Below are 11,979 nucleotides of genomic sequence, written 5' to 3'. Positions count from 1 at the left end.
AAAATTCAATGAAGTAAAATCACTGCAGCCGAATCTATCATACATACTAATACATATTACAGACTATGATTAAAAATTGTTTTTAATATATAAGTATATACATTTTGATACACCGAAAACTCCTTGCACGAGTTCGATTCTTGTACGTAACTTCGTGTCTAAGAGATTTTAGTGAATTCATGATACTATTAATTCAAAATACAAATTATTCAAAGGCTAAATAGATATATATTTTTTGTTTACTGAACTATAATGAGCAATAACCCGTTTTACTTCTTCTGTTACAAGTTTTGAAAATATATAAATATATTGAACACACAGGAAATTCCTAATTTTTAAACGACAAAAATATATGAAGTTGTGGTTTACAAAGCTATAAAGAAGTGATTGATGATGAGGCTTATCTGTAAAAATGGACGATTCTAATTTCCCTTGTCGCTACTGACTTGTGTTATACAGAACATAGTACATAAAATATATAGAAAAACTTGTTAAACACGTTCCATTTTCAAGTCGCGGTGCTGAACGGGTGTCACATGTGGAACACGATATGCTTACACTCCAGAGCACATGAGACCACCCCCATTTTTTAGTGGCGATCGTGTTGCCAAGTCATTAGTTTTCAATGATGTGTCCCGTGTAGTATTTTTTGTCTGTTTGTCTTTTTTCTATTTTAGCCATGGTTGTTGTCTGTTTGTTTTCGATCTATAAGTTTGACTGTGCCTCTGGTATCTTTCGACACTCTTTTACTGGTTATATATACTTTGAAAAGACATTCTGGTTGCCACTAACTTACCACTGTGTCGACGGTTGAATTTTCCCTATTGGTTTTCAAATTGTCTAATATTGTTAGATTTGGTATTCGTTGTTGTTTTTATCGTTTTTACAATTAATTCGTCGTATGGCACATTCGTTTCCTACACAATAAATTTTTTTTTGTAAATGATTGTCTGATTTATGCTCAATGAAAGAAATAAAACATTCGTTAAAAGAGGGCCGCAAAACCCCAGGGGAACAGTCAAACTCATAGATCGAAAATAAACTGACAACGCCATGGCTAAAAATGAAAAAGACTAAGCAACACGAAATGATGATATAAACTGCATATGTCATGAAAGTTATCAAATACCAACAGTCGTCCTAGTAACAATCGAAATCGGAATTCGATTAATATTTTTAACTTTATTCAAATGTACAAGAATCATTTACAGAACTTAGTACGTAACAAATCGTAATTTTATGGTTATGATGTGTTTCGGAGGATTTCCCATTAATATCCTTCTAATCAGGGATGAACACGATTAATGATTGTTGCAATCGATTATTTATCGATTATGTACGGGATTTTGTGCAATCGATTAATTGATAATCGATTACTCTGAATTTTGTATGTAATCGATTGTAATTGATAACTTTAATTACTTTTCGAATACTGTCGATTACATGCTATAAAACAACGAAGAATGTTGTTAAAAACACAATAATATTACTAACTTATTTAAAATGGAAATTTAGAACTTTACAAAAACACCTCTAAAAGCATAATATTTCAAAATGTTATTTTGACAGTTGTTTTCTAGATGCATGAGACCATTGTTGAAATGACTTCGACCACTTTACTAATTGCTTCTTTATATTGTAGTTTTTCCAATTTATTTCTGTCATACTGACCTACGTTTGATATTTACATGTACTCGTTATTAACAGGCATATTTGAATATAATTTTTTAAAAATGTGAGAGGTTTCCTTTGAAAAGAATTATATAAAAAAAGAAAGAGAATCAGTTCAGCTAATTTTAAAAGATGGAAATTCAAAATTTATTAAAACATGAATAAATTTATCCTTTTGTTTGGATAATACCTCTTATAATTACAGGCTATACAACTGCCAATGGAGGACAACTCATAAAAATGAACTAAATCTTTCACTTAATAAGACCTAACTGAAATCAAAACAAAGTCTGTGTCTCATTGATTAAAAGTCTTTGTTCATTTGACTAGTAAAACAAGAAGGTTGTTGAGAATTCTTTCTTCTCTTTTCAAAACCATAAACAATATACATTTTAGTATCAAAATGAGATACATGTATCTATTACCGAACAAATATTTCAATGCATTGGTTGATTTTGTATTCCTGATTGTAATGTCATACCATTATGACAAATCAACATATTATCTATACAAAGCTACAATTCTAACTCTTATTGGAAATTTAGCCTTAATGAATTGTTTCTCTGTCCTATATTTTCTCCCATTTATTTGTATTTTAGTCCTGTCATGTAAAGATGTCATTTTAATGTTATAATTAACATTTCCATTAAAGCGAGAGGTTTGGCATGCCCCAAAACCAGGTTCAACCCCCCATTTTTATCTTAAAATGCCCTATACCAAGTCAGGGACATGGCCTTTGTTATATTATAGTTCGTTTATGTGTGTGGTACATGTTAATGTTGTGTTTCTGATGTGTCGTAGTTCTCTTATATTTGATGCGTTTCTCTCAGTTTTAGTTTGTAACTCGGATTTGTTTTTTTCTCTATTGACATGAATTTCGAACAGCGGTATACTACTGTTGCCTTTATTTATTATAAAATGATCATGATAACTAAATGCATGCATTTGTCTATTTTCATTTAAACTAGGTTTTATTTCATTTAACTATTTTACTTAAAGTAATCGAAATGATACTGGAAAGTAATTGATGATTTCATCATAAATTTTACAGTAATCGATAAAATTACGATTTTATGTAATCGTAAATATTGTCGATTACATTTAACAGTCGATTCATTGATAAAATGTAATCAATTACAATCGATTACGACTACAGATTATGAATACCCAATCCCTGTTACTAATAAAACTTACAATTGAGGCATGTCAATGCAACAATCCAGAATAAAACGTAAATTAATAACCCGAAAAAAGGGAAACAAAAAACAAACAAACAAAACTGAAAAGACCCTTTAACCCTTCTCCCCTCGACGAAATCCATACAAATAATCATATAAAGTATTCACAACTTTTAGGTGTATGTTAAACATTTTAACTTGTCTTAAAATGAAATAAGAAAATGGGATATTGTCATTGAGAAAACCCAATACCAAAGACGAAATAACATAGAATTGAGAGACCAAAGGTCAACGTACAAACTTTACAAATCAGTAAAAACTGCAACCGGATAGCAAGCTATAAAATGTTTTTGTTTTGATTAAAGACACTTTGTATGCATACCTGTTCTTGAAAGCTGTGTTGTGGTTGCTTATACATATAAAACCGGTAAGGCCTGTTGATTCTCAGTTGTATGATATCTCATTTTAGGCTTTCTGATTTCTGGATAAATAATTGACTATAATAAGAAAACATTATCTAGTAGAAGGATTTTTTTTATGTAAATTAAAATAAAGACATTGTATAAAATAAAATGGAAAATGGAAATGGTGAAAACGTCATATACATATATTGGAGTATGTGATCAACTAAATGCATGAATTGAAATCTTGATCTAGTATATAAGAAAAACAATCTTTTCCTGGCACCATTTTAACAATATCATAGTTCTTAGTTATAGTCAATGTCCCGCTTATTGATGCAGGACATTACTATTTACTATTCCTGTCTAAAAAAAAAAAGACGAAAATAGATACTCGTTAAGTTATCTAATTTTAGCGAAAAAATTCCAATTCTTAACTTCATATCGTTATATTTTTTTCTTTAAATTCCGCTTTGGTTAAATAACGTATGTTGAATATAGACCAGGGAATCTAACTAAAATTTAAGCATACTCAGTGAATCGAATTACTGACATCAAGCTGTTTTCTTTTTAGTCATTACAATGATAGTTTCAAATGTTTCATTTGTTTACAAAACATTATAAATTTTTATTCCTCATATATACATGACATTTTGAAAAATAAATTTAACTCCCTCTTAAATATAGCTATTTTCATTATACTCTTTTCGGTTATCCTCTACACTGCTTAATGTCACGGATCTAGGACCGTAACATTTATATTTATCCTTCAACATCACGTTTCGCTATATAGATGAGGTTCTCGTACCACGTACAATATAATTCAAAAGTTGGTGAGTGTGTTAAACTCATTTATCCAATCGAATTTGAAATAAAAGATACCGTTGATAAAGTTAAGTCTGCTTCATATCTCGACTCATATTTAGAAACTGACAGGAAGGGACTGAACTTAATGGCACAAGGGATAATTGATAAGGGACTTTGCGTTTTGAATTTTTGTTGTTTTTTTTGTTGTTGAAGTTTTACATTTCAGCTACCCATTGTGAGTTTTGCACTTATATAAAGCTATCTTTCAGCAGTATATACGATGTAAAAGACTTTTCTTTCCTATCACGAATTCTTTGATAAAAGAGTACACAACAATATCGGACTCGAAGATACATACAAAAATGGAGCAGTCCAAAAAAAAAAAAAAAACCCTACAAAATAAAACGATACTTTATCAACCAATGAAAGGTTGCTGCTTTACAAGGAAGCTATTGAATCAAGGATTTTTTTATTTGTTACCGGAGAGTCATTGCTTTTAAATTTTACGGACATCATGATCATTCGATTAGTCTTGATGGCATGTTTGTGTTACCTATACCAATTGTCGATGTTACAATTCCGTTCTTTTTCCATTAATCTTAACATCACATAATGTGACTTATCCGCGAATGTGTGCTAGAAATGATCAACAAAAGTTTTACTAGTCTTGATCAACACATTGTTTACTGTCCTTGATCAACACGATGGATGCTGTAATAAATGCAGGTTTTACTATTTTCATATGGCACATGAGATCATTCTCTGTTTTGTTTGGGTTCGTTTTTATGAGTCTTTAAATTTCTGTGTGTGTTTTTTTTTAGGCCTCCGTACTTCCGTGTGTTTTTCGTCGACTGATGGTTTTTGATTGTTGCTTTGGTATCAAATTAATGCACATTTTTATACAAGTTATATTATAAATAAAAAAAATAGTTGCAATTGATATGTATGAACAATTAGTTTAAGAAGAATAAAATTGAGAAAGGAAATGGCGAATGTGTCAAAGCGACAACAACCCGACCATAGAGCAGACAACAGCCGAAGGCCACCAATGGGTCTTCAATGTAGCGAGAATTCCCGCACCCGTAGGTGTCCTTCAGCTGGCCCCTAAAAAATATATAAAAATAAACAATACGCACATTAAAATTCAGTTCAAGAGAAGTCCGAGTCCGATGTCAAAAGATGTAACAAAAGAAAATAAATAAAATGACAATAATACATAAATAACAACAGACTACTAGTAGTTAACTGACATGCCAGCTCCAGACCTCAATTAAACTGATTGAAAGATTATGTCTTCATAATATGAATATCAGGCACAATCCCTCCCGTTAGGAGTTTTGTATCATACTATCATAAAATATATGAGAAGAACATAACCCGTGTGATGCCAACAACTGCTTTTAGAAATAAATGTGTTTAGTTCCGATGCAAAGACCCTATAAGTGAATCAATAAAGTCTGTTTAAAGTTTTAACTTATGTAAATGTATTATTTGCATAATTGTGGATTTCATAATGCCAACATTAATCTTTTAGTACAACATAACGGTAAATAGAAGAGAAGCAACCGGAAAAAAGTGATGCAAACCTTAACGAATATTACAGCATAGGCCATGTAAAATAACAACAAATCTATATGTTCACGTGTACATACTTTCTATATGATTTGGGAAAAACCTTGTCTAAAATGTATATTTATATCGTAGTCATGGGTGAACACATCTCTATATGTTACCAGACAATTACAGTTTTAACATTTTAAGTGGGAAGTCAGTGTCTGTGCAGTCACCTTTAATTAGGCGTTATCAAGGTAAATGCATTTATATATTTGATATAAGAATGTTATAATTGCTTGCAGTTTTGATATAGGTTGTTAATCTTTTTAATATCAAGTGTAATGAAAATGACATGCAAGGCTAGGAACACAAATATTTAGACACAAATCGTAAAAATAAATGTCAAAAAAGCTAACATTCGACGAATAGTTATTAATATCTACTGGAAGTTAATAAACGTCAACTACAAGCCTCGGTATCTACGTTATAATGTTTTGCCAATTTTTAGTATTTCTTAGTTTTCTATTGCACAATAGAACACAATTGCAAATGAACTAGTTCTTTATAAGAGTATTTATGGGTATTTAATTTGTACAAATTTTAAGTACAAATCTCCAACCTCAATTGTCTATAGTATGTCTACATGCCATTTTGTTTGTCTTTGTTCACATAGTTGTTTGTTATTATAGTTATTAAAACTATAACAAGATTTTGACTGATGTACCCTAATTGTGTCTTTATCTTTTATAACTCATCTTCCTATATTTATATAGGAAGATGAGTTATAAGTGCCATTGAGACAACTCTCCGTTCTAGGTCAAGATAAAGGTTTCAACACGGATCATTGGCTCATACCGAACAGCAAGCTAAAAAGGACCACCAGCGTCTTGCGCAAATATAAAATGTCAATCCTGGTATCTATGATGAGTTTATATCAAACATAGCGGTGTGTTGATGATTATGAACATCTAAAACTGTAAGTGCTTTATCATCTTGGTCGGAAAATCGCGTTTTGATTTACTGAAAGATTTAATTGAAATCAAAAACGTTTCTGAGATAAACTTTTTTTTAAATAGTTCACAATCTTAAGCTCATGTGGGTCGTTACCGAATATGGAATACATCTTTATTCAGTTGATCTTTGTTCCCTTCGATGTTCTATTTTGTACAAGATATCTGATGATTTTTAAGAAGTTATTGTGGAGCACCTGGCATTTAACTGCTTCTGCAAAAACCAACAACTGTATTTTAATGACATTAATATAACACAGCCGTCATTGTTTTGTTATTATGAGCTACTCATCAAAGTCATAGAGTCGCGCAAAGTTCTATGAATAGAATTTATCATATTTATACCTCTGCTACCTATTTCCAAATATCTTAGCTTATATCAAATTTGTTCCGCCACCATTATGAAATGCTTTACAAAAACGCACAATTACACGACAGTTTTTCCTTTCCTTGTTGCGTTTGAGAAAAAAATCGATAGAGCACACAACTTCATCAATGGTTTATTAAAAGGGTAGAAATCAAAATTTATTTACTAATTCTAATTTTAGTTTTCAGTGCATGTTATTAAACTCTTGGTCAAAATTGAAGGGAAATGTATGGATAATATACTAACATTTATGCTTGGACTAGACTATAATTATAATGATTTGATTAGCTATCTTCTCGGCACGAATATAGCCATACCATCACACTAAACCCAGTTTTGAACACAAACTTAGCTCCAGTTTATTGAGTGATTTCCATTTCAAACTACAGTTTGTTCCTATATTGTGCTGCTACACCATTATCCAAAGTTAGTGGTGGGATTGACAGGTCACACACAATTGTAACCCTACGGTTGGCTATACATCAGAACGTCAGATTTCTTTTCTGCATTATTTGATATTCTTATACCACATCACTTTTTTTATTTTTCAAAAACCTAGGCATTGTAAACGAACTTTTCTTCTTTTATCACACGTTTACTCAAACTTATGGAATAGATTTTATCATATTTATACCTCTGCTACTTATTTCAAAATATTTTAGCTCATACCATAATTTGTTCCGCCTACATTATGAAATGCTTTACAAAAACGCACAATTACACGGCAGTTTTTCCTTTCCTTGTTGATATTTTATTGTGTGTTTTCTGTGTTGTGTTGTTATACTATTGTTTCAGAAAAAGGGAGAAGGTTTGGTACCATTAAAACGTTTAATCCCGCTGCAAATGTTTGCACCTGTCTTAAGTCAGGAATCTGATGTACAGTAGTTGTTTGTTTATGTAATTTATACGTGTTTCTCGTTTTTCGTTTTTTATATAGGTTTTCCCGTTGGTTTTCCCGTTTGAATGGTTTAACACTAGTAATTGTGGGGCCCTTTATAGCTTGTTGTTCGGTGTGAGCCAAGGCTCCGTGTTGAAGGCCGTACATTGACATATAATGGTTTACTTTTATAAATTGTTATTAGGATGGAGAGTTATCTTATTGACACTCACACCACATCTTCCTATATCTATTAGACTTTTAACTGCTTGAATTTTGTCTAATTTACATTTTTGACTGACGCACTTATTACTGTTTTTTTTCGGAATTGAATTCCTTTCCTATAAATAGTTTTTCATATACAAACATGCATTATTTCGGTCAAGGTATTAACCGACCAGTTTGCGTCATAATCTATACATACATATTTATGTGAGTTGTAAAGGAAAGTTTTTTAAGACATGCATTAAAAACCCATTTAAACTGTATATTGTTGACATGGGTGAACACTTTTGTACATTTGGAAAGGTATAAGTTACTAGACAGTTTTAATAATTAAACATTTAATTCACTAGTCAATCACTAATAATTTGGCGTTGACAATTTTAATCATTTTGATATATGATTGCTGTGAAATTCATTATCATCGATTTTTCAAAGATTAAGTCAACAACACTGATAGAATAGAGGTGCTTTCAATATGTCAGTAACATTTTGTAATAATAGCAAAAAGTATGACCGATTGATGTTTAATCGTAATAAAATGAAATAAATTATGAAAAAATATGATTGGAATGTTAAAATCATATGAAACGAGTGGACGGTGAAAAATAATGTTAATCCAATTCTTGAATTAATGCGTACATATATCATAAACTTAGTCTTCTGTGCACTATTTCCTCATTTTTGAAGCATTCATTTTGTATTATCGTAAAAAAAACCCAATCTGTCAGTGTTGTGAAAATATGGCAACTAATTAATGGTCGTGTTTTAAAGCCGAAGTTTATCGATTATCACTTTTGTAAACAATCTATAAAGAAGCATGGATATTCAGGTAAGCACGCGTACTCATGTACAGTAAGATATATTTATTTCGATTACGGATTGATGTTAAGATTTGGTTTTCTCTTCTCCGGTTTTTTACGAGAAAGGCCATGCTGTATATGGATATGTGTCTGGGAATTGTTTGCTGTAAGCAAACAATTAAAAAAAAGTAAATTTATTTTGAATTTGGACAAATAACAGAATTTTCTGCAGGAAAAAGTTTATGTACATACGTTTTATAACAAAAACTAGACATTTAGTTATTAAAAAACATATGCATCATTTTTTTTAATTTGAAGTTTTATATGACTTTAAATACAATACATTTTCTCCCTACTAAAAGTAAACTGTTTTGCTATTGAGCAGTTATTTTTAATGAATCCTTTGCAATTCGATTCCAAGTGTAAACACCTCGTGTGTCTGAACAGAAAATTTAATTCAATCTTTTTATACAGTTATTATTCCAATTGAATTCCAATGGTATGATTGTGCAAATGTAGTCGTAACAGAACTATTTGCCTATTCTTAACATAAAGAAAAATCTATGTTTAGACCAGATTCGTCCCTTTCACAAAATCTTCTCAGGCTACACAGTCCTATTAATTCTCCATGTTAATGATAATTCTTTTATTAAATCAAATTGTATTTGTTTACCGAGTGCAAATATATGTAAGGACGCAAACCCTACATTTATTTCCAATTTTATTAGAATTTAAACCAGCATATATTCTATGGAAGTTGCCGAATCGGTTTCAGATTTTGCTGACTTTTAAGGATGGTCAGACAGATTATTCCCGCAATTTGTGTAATAAAAAATTTTATAGTTTCGTATATAAATACCAATAGAGGGTCACAGCTTTTCAAAACAAGCTTTGAACTAAGGGTTTTTAATTGATTCATTAAAATCATCTCTTTTAATTTTTTCCGACGCCAAAATTATTTGGTTAAACGTTATAGAATATTTGTGTCACATATTCAATGGTCGTTATCATGATCCCTCTTTACCTCAAATATGACATCACCATGCGCTATTATCATTGATTATTTACTTCCTTAATCAACACGATTTTCATTAACCGTTATCAACACGATGGGTGCCATTCGAAAAACAGGAATTGGTTACCCTACTTTACCACCTCTTCAGTTTAACGTTTAGTGTTATAGAGACGGATTTTTGCCCTTCGTTGTTTATATGTTTATGGCGTTGCATTGTCTTTGTTTTCCGTCGATGTATGATTATTGGTTGTTCCCATGATATCACAATAAAGCTAAAGTTGTATCGTATGTAACATTCCAATCACTTTACGTAGTAAACTTTTATTTCTACCATGTAGATTTTAGAAGTCAGTCCGAGAGAAAGTTAGCATAATATATAGTTGACAATGATTCAAACTAGAACTGATAACTAAACATTATATTGCATTTTAAAACTTAATCATTGTCCGTTTTGACGGCTTTCAACATTTCACACGGTTGGGATCTGTTTGGTTTCGGATTATTCCATCAAGAGACGTAGACAAATATCAACCAACAGTTTAGTTTTTTGTAAAGTGACCTAAATCATAGTTTAGAGGTATTACTGGAAAGACAAAAAGCGTTTTATTTTCTATAAAAGTTAGAGACTACCTCCTTGTGCATTCAAACAATCGTTAATTGGCGTGATAACTTATTTGTTGAAACGATTGTTTGAATGATGAAGGATCATTTTTCTTATTATTAATTATCTCCCTTCATCTAATTATTTTTACTGATGTTTCATCTAAAATACTACAATACATCTTATAAGCAAATGGAGTTAAGATATAACCTTACCTGTATTTAAGAATGGAGCAAAAAATATGTCGTACATTTCGAATTAGATATAAGAAGATGTGGTATGAGTGTCAATGAGAAAACTCCCCTTCCAATACACAGTTTGTAAAAGTAAACCATTATACTAGGTGAAAGTACGGTCTTCTCCGAGCCTTGGCTCACACTGAACAGCAAGGCCCAAAAATGACCAGTAAAACCATTCACACGGGAAAACCAACGGTCTAATCTTTAATTAAAACCAGAAACGAGTACACTTGTGAACCACATCAACAAACGATAACCACTGAAGCTCAGTCTTCTGAACAGTTGCAAACAAATGCAGGGGGTTGAAAGTTTTGATAGATACCAACATTCACTCTTAACAGAAACAATAGTGTAACATCACAACATAGACAGACTCACTAAAAATTTCGATTGAAATGGCGTAACTCAATCAGAAGACATACTAACACAAGTGAACGTTCACTGAACGAATAAATGTAACTAGTCTGCATTTTCATTTGTGTGATTGTGATCATTTGTATTATTTTATATTTTTCATATTGTGGTCTATAGCTGATTATTTAGTATCGGTTTTTCTCCTTGTTAAATGCCTTACAGCGACATATAATAGTAGTTGGTAATTTCTATATCATTTGGTCTCTTGTGGAGAAATTTTTCATTAGAAAGTATACATCTTCTTCATTCAAATGTTTTCATGCCTGTAGAATTTGTTCATTCTCTTTCCCTAGTTTGCGTTTTTCTCCATAAACATTCTTTTAACTGCTTTGTGGAATCTAGTTGATTCTGACTGTCCTCTTGTTTGGTGTATAAAGTCTCGATTTCCCCATGTCCACGTTTCAAAAGGTTTGATAATTCCGAAATCACTGCAATTTAATTTTTACTTGTATCAGTTCAAATTTCAATGGTACTGTCTTATCGAAAAAATAAAAATCATGATTACCGAATTTTGTACATTGCCGATTACTAAGCCACACACTTGAATAATATTTAAAAGAACGCAAATCAAAACATGTTGTCTGTTGAATTAAGAATGAAATTGTCTGAAAAGATTAAACTGAAACCGTAAAAATGTTAGAAAAAAGTCCGAATATCCGCTCATAGCGTAGGCCTTTTATGGGAAAGTGCAACATACATAAATAAAAGCGCGGTTCCTTTGCTATTTACGTTTTTGCCGGTGATGTACACATTATGAGTTATGGATGGCTACATCTTATCCTTTTATTTGCTATCATGTTAGAACACAACTGTTGAAGTC

This window comes from Mytilus galloprovincialis, chromosome 8 (genome assembly GCF_965363235.1).
Source record: "Mytilus galloprovincialis chromosome 8, xbMytGall1.hap1.1, whole genome shotgun sequence".
Classification (NCBI taxonomy): domain Eukaryota; kingdom Metazoa; phylum Mollusca; class Bivalvia; order Mytilida; family Mytilidae; genus Mytilus; species Mytilus galloprovincialis.
The sequence above is the reverse complement of the archived record's forward strand: the minus strand, read 5'-3'. Positions refer to the sequence as shown.